This window comes from Cricetulus griseus, chromosome 8, assembly GCF_003668045.3.
Source record: "Cricetulus griseus strain 17A/GY chromosome 8, alternate assembly CriGri-PICRH-1.0, whole genome shotgun sequence".
Taxonomy (NCBI): Eukaryota; Metazoa; Chordata; class Mammalia; order Rodentia; family Cricetidae; genus Cricetulus; species Cricetulus griseus.
Window position 1 is genome coordinate 55,721,894 of NC_048601.1, and position 7,036 is coordinate 55,728,929.

At 43.9% G+C, this 7,036-nt stretch overlaps 1 pseudogene; it reads right to left on the reverse strand.

Annotated features, from left to right (window-relative positions):
• Nucleotides 1-4,111: 4,111 nt before the first annotated feature.
• The window catches only part of LOC100768245, a 7,408-nt pseudogene continuing 4,483 nt past the window's right edge, over nucleotides 4,112-7,036 (reverse strand).

The following is a 7,036-nucleotide window of genomic DNA, read 5'->3' on the forward strand; positions in this document are numbered from 1 at the left end:
GATCTTCTGGTAATTGGATGGTGCTGGAAACAATCATCCAGAATGTGGTAGCCCAGACCCCAAAAGACAAATACTGTATCTTTTCTCTTACATGTGGATGCTAGCTTTTTAAGCTTTAGGTTTGTGAGTTTCATTCCAAGTAACCATAGATGTTAGGTAGCTAGTAAGGGACTGGGGAAAAGGGGGGCTCTTCCAAAGAGGGAGAATTAGAATATAGTGTTATAAAGAGGTAAAGAGGGGCCAACCTGACCCATAACGAGAGCCCTCATCCAATGGCTGATGGAAGCAGAGACAGACATCCACAGACATACTCTGAACTGAACTCTGGTACTTAGTTGCAGAGAGGGAGGAATGAAGATCGAAGGGGCCGGTATCAGGTTGGAAAAACCCATAGAAATAGTTGGCCTGAACAAGAGAGAGCACATGAACCCCAGATGCTGTCGGGGAGGCCAGTACAAGACTGATCCAGATCCCTGAACATGGATGTCAATAAGGAGGCCTCTGCACTCTAGGGAGCCTCTGGTGGTGGATTAGCATTTTTCCCTGGTGTAAGATGAGACTTTGAGAGCCCATCCCACGTGAAGGGTTACACTCTAGCCCTGGACACATGGGGAAGGGCCCAGGACCAGCACAGGAAGATTTGGTGGACTTTGTAGAGCCCCCATTGAGGGCACTACCCTGCCTGGGGACTGAAGGGTGGATGGGGTAGGGGTTAGGTCGGGGTGGGGGAGGAGGGATGGGGTGAGGGGAGGGAGAAGGAGAAGGGATTGATATGTGTAACAAGCTTGTTCCTAACTTGAATTAAAAAAAAAAAAAGAGGTAAAGGGGAAAATATAAATGGCGGGTCATGTGGGGGAGGGGAATGGGAGGGCAGGTTAGAGGAGGGACTATGAGAACAATGCTAAAGGCCTTTTGAAAAGACATACGGAGGCTTAATACTGTATATGAAATTAATTTAAATGGAGTCACTATATAATTGGGGGGGGGACAGACAATACTCCAACTAGACATCTTATACCATCAAGTAAACCTTCCAGTGGCAGGAATAGTTTACATCTTGTTGAGTTGTTTGCTAAAGGGGTTCCGAGAGCCCCCAAATGGGCTATTGTCAAGGGTATCAGTTATTCTCCATAACCTGATGGTAAGTCCCTATTGTTGAAGACACAACTTACTAAGTCATTGAACATGGAGAAATAAATGCAGCTGGTGCCCAACCAGAAGCTTCACTCCTATTGACTTGTGTTCATGGTACTAGAAGGCACTTTGCATGCTTCTAGTTAGGGGTGGAACTATATGTCTGTGTTCCCTTCTTAGTGCTGGCATTTTGTCTCATTTGAACCCATGTAGTTTTGTGCATGCTGTCACAGTCTCTATGAGTTCATGTGAATTATCCCTGTCACATCTGCTATTTCCTTGGAGTCCTCCAACACCTCTTTCTCTATCTTTTTGCCCCTTTTCCATATAGATCCCTGAGCCTTGATGGGAGGAGTTTCATAAAGACATCCTATTTAGAGATGAGGTGAGAAAATTAATCACCAATTTCACCTAGCTACAAACTCTATGACCTCTTAAACTAGTGGTTCTCAACTTATGCATAGTGACCCCTTTAACAGGGGTCCCCTAAAATCATTGGAAAACACATATATTTACATTACAATTCATAACTAGCAAAATTACAGTTATGAAGTAGCAGCAAAAATAATTTCATGTTGAGGAGCTGTATTAAAGGGTTGCAGCATTAGGAAGGTTGAGAACCACTGTCCTAAACAGAGAATTACTTGCAAGATATACTGGTGCAATGGTGGTACAATGTTATAGAAGTAACCAACCACTGGTTGGATTTAAGGCCCGCTCCACTGTGGAACCCATACCTGACACCACTAAAGTGGCTAAGAACCAGCACTAGATAGGTCATGGTCCTAGGGGAAACCTACTATTATTCTGCCACAGGAACATAGCAATAAAGTAACTCCTAATGACATATTTCTATACCTGTAAATCAGAGTATTACTCAACACTCATCAGAGAAGCTTCTTGCAGTAGGTGGTAATTAACACAGAGGCCCACGACTGGGCAATGTGCAGAGAGTGAAAGACTTAGGAGCATTCAGTTCTGAATGGGATGCCTTTATGAAACTTCCTCTCAAGGCTCAGGGATGTGTTGTTGGTGTTGCAGAGGACTGGGGTTCGGTTTCTTGCACCCACACTGTGACTTCCAACCATGTTCCAGGGGACCCCATGCTCTCTTTTGGCCTCCTTAGACACTGTGTGCACACAGTACATGTACAAGCACAAAGATGAAACATTCAAAGCCATAAAAATTTTAAATTAATTAATTGCAGGTGTGGAAGTGCACATCTTTAATCCCAGCACTTGGGAGGCAGAGACAGGTGCATCTCTGTGAGTAGAAGCTTTGGACACACTCAGGCATGGACAGTGATGTCATTCATAGGAAGCATGCTGGTGAAGAGGTCAAGGGGTCAGGCATGTCCACTCTGCCATGTCGTCTGTTTTCTCAACTTTGATTCTTTTCAGCTTTTTTTTTTTTCGAGACAGGGTTTCTCTGTGGCTTTGGAGCCTGTCCTGGAACTCGCTCTGTAGACCAGGCTTGTCTTGAACTCACAGAGATCCGCCTGCCTCTGCCTCCTGAGTACTGGGATTAAAGGCGTGCGCCACCACCGCCTGGCCTCAAGCTTATTTTTTTAATGAACAGGATTTTCATTTTTTACCTGCTTTGTAGACACATTTAGTCCTTTTGTGTTGATATTTCTAGTCATTCCATTTTCCCAGTATGCTTTAATTACTGGTTAATTAACATTGAGTGGAGTATTATTGGGTCAAATCCGTTGCTCTTCCTTGGCCTTTGGTCATTAATAAAAGTATTTCTATGTTGTCTTATCCTGGAATAAAAAAAGGCATTAAGAAGTTTTAATAATGGATTTTCCCATTTATATCTCTACTTGTCCCTCCAACACAATACACTTGTGCACTTACACACACACACACACACACACACACACTCATTCATGCAACTTGAAAATTGTATACATATGAGCCAGTTTTGTAACGTACTTGGTAACTATGTGGAAGATTAATTACACACTTTAAGAATCCCTGAGTGTCCTTTGAGTTCATCCTTCCTGGTGCATTTCTCGAGACTGTGTTGGTTCTCGAGGACCTCTGACATTCCCAAGCTCTTTGAATGATGTCATCTTTCTGGCCTGATGCCCCTGACTGTTTGGCTACTGGCAGCAGCTGAAACAAATGTCAAACAGACCAAGAACCAGGAGATGGGAAAGGCTGTGTGGGATGGTCTGAACACCTTGGATGCATCACAAGGCAACCTGGGCAGCACTTAGTACAGACTGAAGACCTGAGAGAGCTCAAGCACCTCCAGATTAGATTGTTTATCTGATTCTTCAATTAAGCTATTAATCCAATTTTCATTTTTAGTTTATGTTCTTATATGATCTGGACCAGTGGTTCTCAACCTTCCTAATGCTGCAACCCTTTAACACAGCTCCTCATGCTGTGGTGATTCCACAACCATAAAATTACTTTGATGCTACTTCATAACTGTAATTTTGCTAATGTTCTGAATTATAATATAAATAACGATATGAAGGATATTTGGTATCTGACTCCAAAGGGGTTGTGACCTATAAGTTAAGAACTGCTGTAAATGAATAGTAGCTTATGTTTATTGGTAGTTTTTTTTTTTTTAGATCCTGTTTTTTTCTTTCTGTTTGTTTTTGAGGAAGTCTCCCTGTGTCCTAGGCCAGTCTGGAGCTCATTCTGTCTGCAAGGCTAGTCTCAAACTAGTGGCAATCCTCCTGTCTCAGAATCCCAATTGCTGGGATTACAAATGGGCACCACCATGCCTGATTTCTTGCCATTTTTAAAATTGTTTCAGTGAGACTTTATTCATATTTTGACACGGCTGTATCCTGAATTGGTATAATTCATGACACAGACAGTAGACATACAGTGTACCCACGAGAACAAACCATCTGGGATGCAGTCAGAAAAGGCCTGAGCATGTACTTGCTTACAGCCTCTAGGGCCCTCACAAATGGGAGCTGGGTGCTGGCGGATCAGGCCAAGGTGGGCTCCTAACTGCTCGTCTTCTTTTGCTTCTGTCCGAGCTTGCTCCACATCCTCTCCAGCGCCATTTTCCCCACGAAGAACGTGATGGCAAAATTGCGATTGTATCAGTCTCGGTTATAACACATGTGCTTCCGCAAATTCTTACTCAGAAACTCCTTATAAAAGTCGGCCATCTGCTCCGCATCCAGTGTTGCTCTTTGACCTGACTCGGTTCGCAGGCCCAAGCCTTTAGCTTGCAGTCTTGAGTAAACGAATTCTTTTTCCTGCAAGACGACCATCAAAACTCTCTTAGCCAGGTGAACTTGGGGAGTGGAGACAGGGGGGTCAGGAAGTCAAGGTCATTCTCAGCTATGAGATTGAGCCCACCATGCCTACAAGAGACCCTGTCTTATTAAAAGTCAAATTCAGGTTCGCCCAGAACTGCTGGTTCCATTCTGGTGTTTCTTGTCTCAATTCTCTAAGCCTTTGTTCCAAGGGGGACTCGTTTTCAGGGACATGAAAATGAACGGGACGAAGGTTTGAGTATTTTTCTGGGGGTCCTATCCAATCATGGCAAGACTGTCTGTCTTGGAGGGCAGAATCTGGAGACCGGGTGGTACCGAGCGCGGTACCCTGTGCTCGGTACCGGGTTCCCTGGGCCAGCCGGCCAACACCGCCTGAGAAGGAACGGCTGACCGGCGGGAGGAGCGCTTTGCTTCTGGGCCACAGAGCTTCTTGCCATTTTTAATGGCACAGTTTTGGTTACCGGTGAGGATAAACATTTTTATTATTTAACATTTGGGTGTTTTTTCCCATTTTCCTATTTGGGATATTTGCCTATTTTTCTTTTATGCTGCTAGTATTTTCTTTATTAAACTGTAATACCACTACATATTCTAAGGATCTTGTCCCTTTGTTTGCTATATTTTTCATACATTTTCAAGTATTTAACATTTTATTTATTTATTTGTCTGTTTATTTATTTATTGGCTTTTTTGAGACAGGGTTTCTTTGTGTAACAGCCCTGGTTGTTCTGGAACTTGTTTGTAGATCAGACTGGCCTTGAACTCACAGAAATCCACCTGCCTCTGCTTCTGAATGCTGGGTTAAAGGCGTGCACCACCACCACCACTGCCTGACAAGTGTTTAAATTTTAATGTGGAAAAATCTATCCATTTTTCCTTTGGGATATTACCTCTTTTGTTGTTATTGCTTAGTAAATACTTTACCACTCTGAAATCAAATATAGTATTATTAATGTTCTTTATAGCTTTTATGTTTTGCCTTAAACTCTTTTAATCTTTCCATATTGCAGTTTGGAATGCCGTTTTCCCCTTCATTGTCTTTTTTATTACTTTACTCGTTTATGAAATTTAAGCCATCATACAAGAACAGGAGTTCATTAAAACACCAGAGATTGTAGATAACCGAAGGGAGACCATTTGTAGTTTCTCTCCTTTGACCGGAGTGTAGGCAGCTTGCCTCTGCCCTCCAGACATTTCCTGCTGTGGATGTAGGCTGTGTGTATTTCCCCTCCAAAAAGAACCAAATCGCAAAATGCTTTTATAGCCTGATGTTTTCCATTTAGTATTGCATCCTGACTGCTTTCCATGTCAATCACTGCTTTATAGCGTTGTATCCTTTTTATTGATATACACTGGGTATCCAGAAAAGTGCCTCTTCATAAGGGCACAGCTGGATAAACTGTTAAAAACCAAAGATCTCACCTCAGTGGCCACCATCCAGAACTGTGGCATGGCCTGTACTACAAAGGCCCCGTGGCTCCCACCCTGCACTCTGCAATCTAGCCACTGTCCCTTGTGTTGCATCTAAGAGCTGCAGATTCACTTCACGTATGTGTCACTTGTTACAGTTTGCTGTTAGGTTTCAATCGCTGGGCAAGTGGCTGAGGTGCCTATATAGAAGTGGACCTAGCTGCAAGGTCCTCCCATCATCCCTCAGTCCCTCCCTGGTACTGGGCCTTTCTGGATGCAGACTCCATCCCCTACCCCTTCCCTGTATAATCCAGACACTTTGGTTGTGCTCTTTTTGTACCTTTGGGCTTCCTAGCTACTGCACCTGGTTCCTCTCCCAGCTGCACATAGTGCAGCTCAGTCTGGACGCGTCTACTCTGGACTCTGCCAGATGCCCCTGTCTCTGCCTCTGGCTATGCTCTCCCATATATCTACAGCAACCTTTCCCCTTCACTGTACCTAGGAGCAGTTTTTCTTTTCCTTTCCTTTTTATTTTATTTTTTTCATTCAGCTGTGTTGTACTCTCCCAGGAGAGAACTTTCTTCCCTGTTCTGCATTAGAGGTCTCCAAAATCATCCCCTGTCCTCCTTTTACAAAGGGGCTGAAACAGGAGGGCTGGAGTCAGAGGCAGAGTCCATGTGAGGACTCTGTCCCTCCACTGTTTGATGCAAAAAGTTATTCCAAAAAGTCGACTGTGGTGGGACTTCAGCCTTCACACACAGGTATGTGCCAACCCCTGTGTTCAAGCTCATGGTCCCCCCACTGTTGCTCAAGCATCCATAACATTCTAATATTAACAAGACAAATTTCTTTTCAAAAACTTTTGCTTGCTATTTTCTGTTTATTCTTCACATAAATGTAGGAATATTTTCTCCACCTTCCAAAAGAGTCCCTTGGAAGCTGTGTTTGGGACACTATTAAAGGAGTGAGATTAATAAAAGCATTACTATTCTTTGCATGCCAGAGCTTCTGTGCCAGGTCATATCTCTTTGTCCATCTGTATCGCCTTTCACACCCCCTCCAGCAAGGTTCAGGGATGGAGGAAGGGGAGCAGTCCAAAGAACCTGCTGAGTGGGCTTAGGGAGGCACTCAAGCATCGCTGGCTCACATTCTAGAGAGGTAATTGGAACGGGAGGCAGGATGAGCTCTGAGCCAGCTCTGGACGAGGGTGTGCTGAGCGCAAATCTGGTGGAAGCA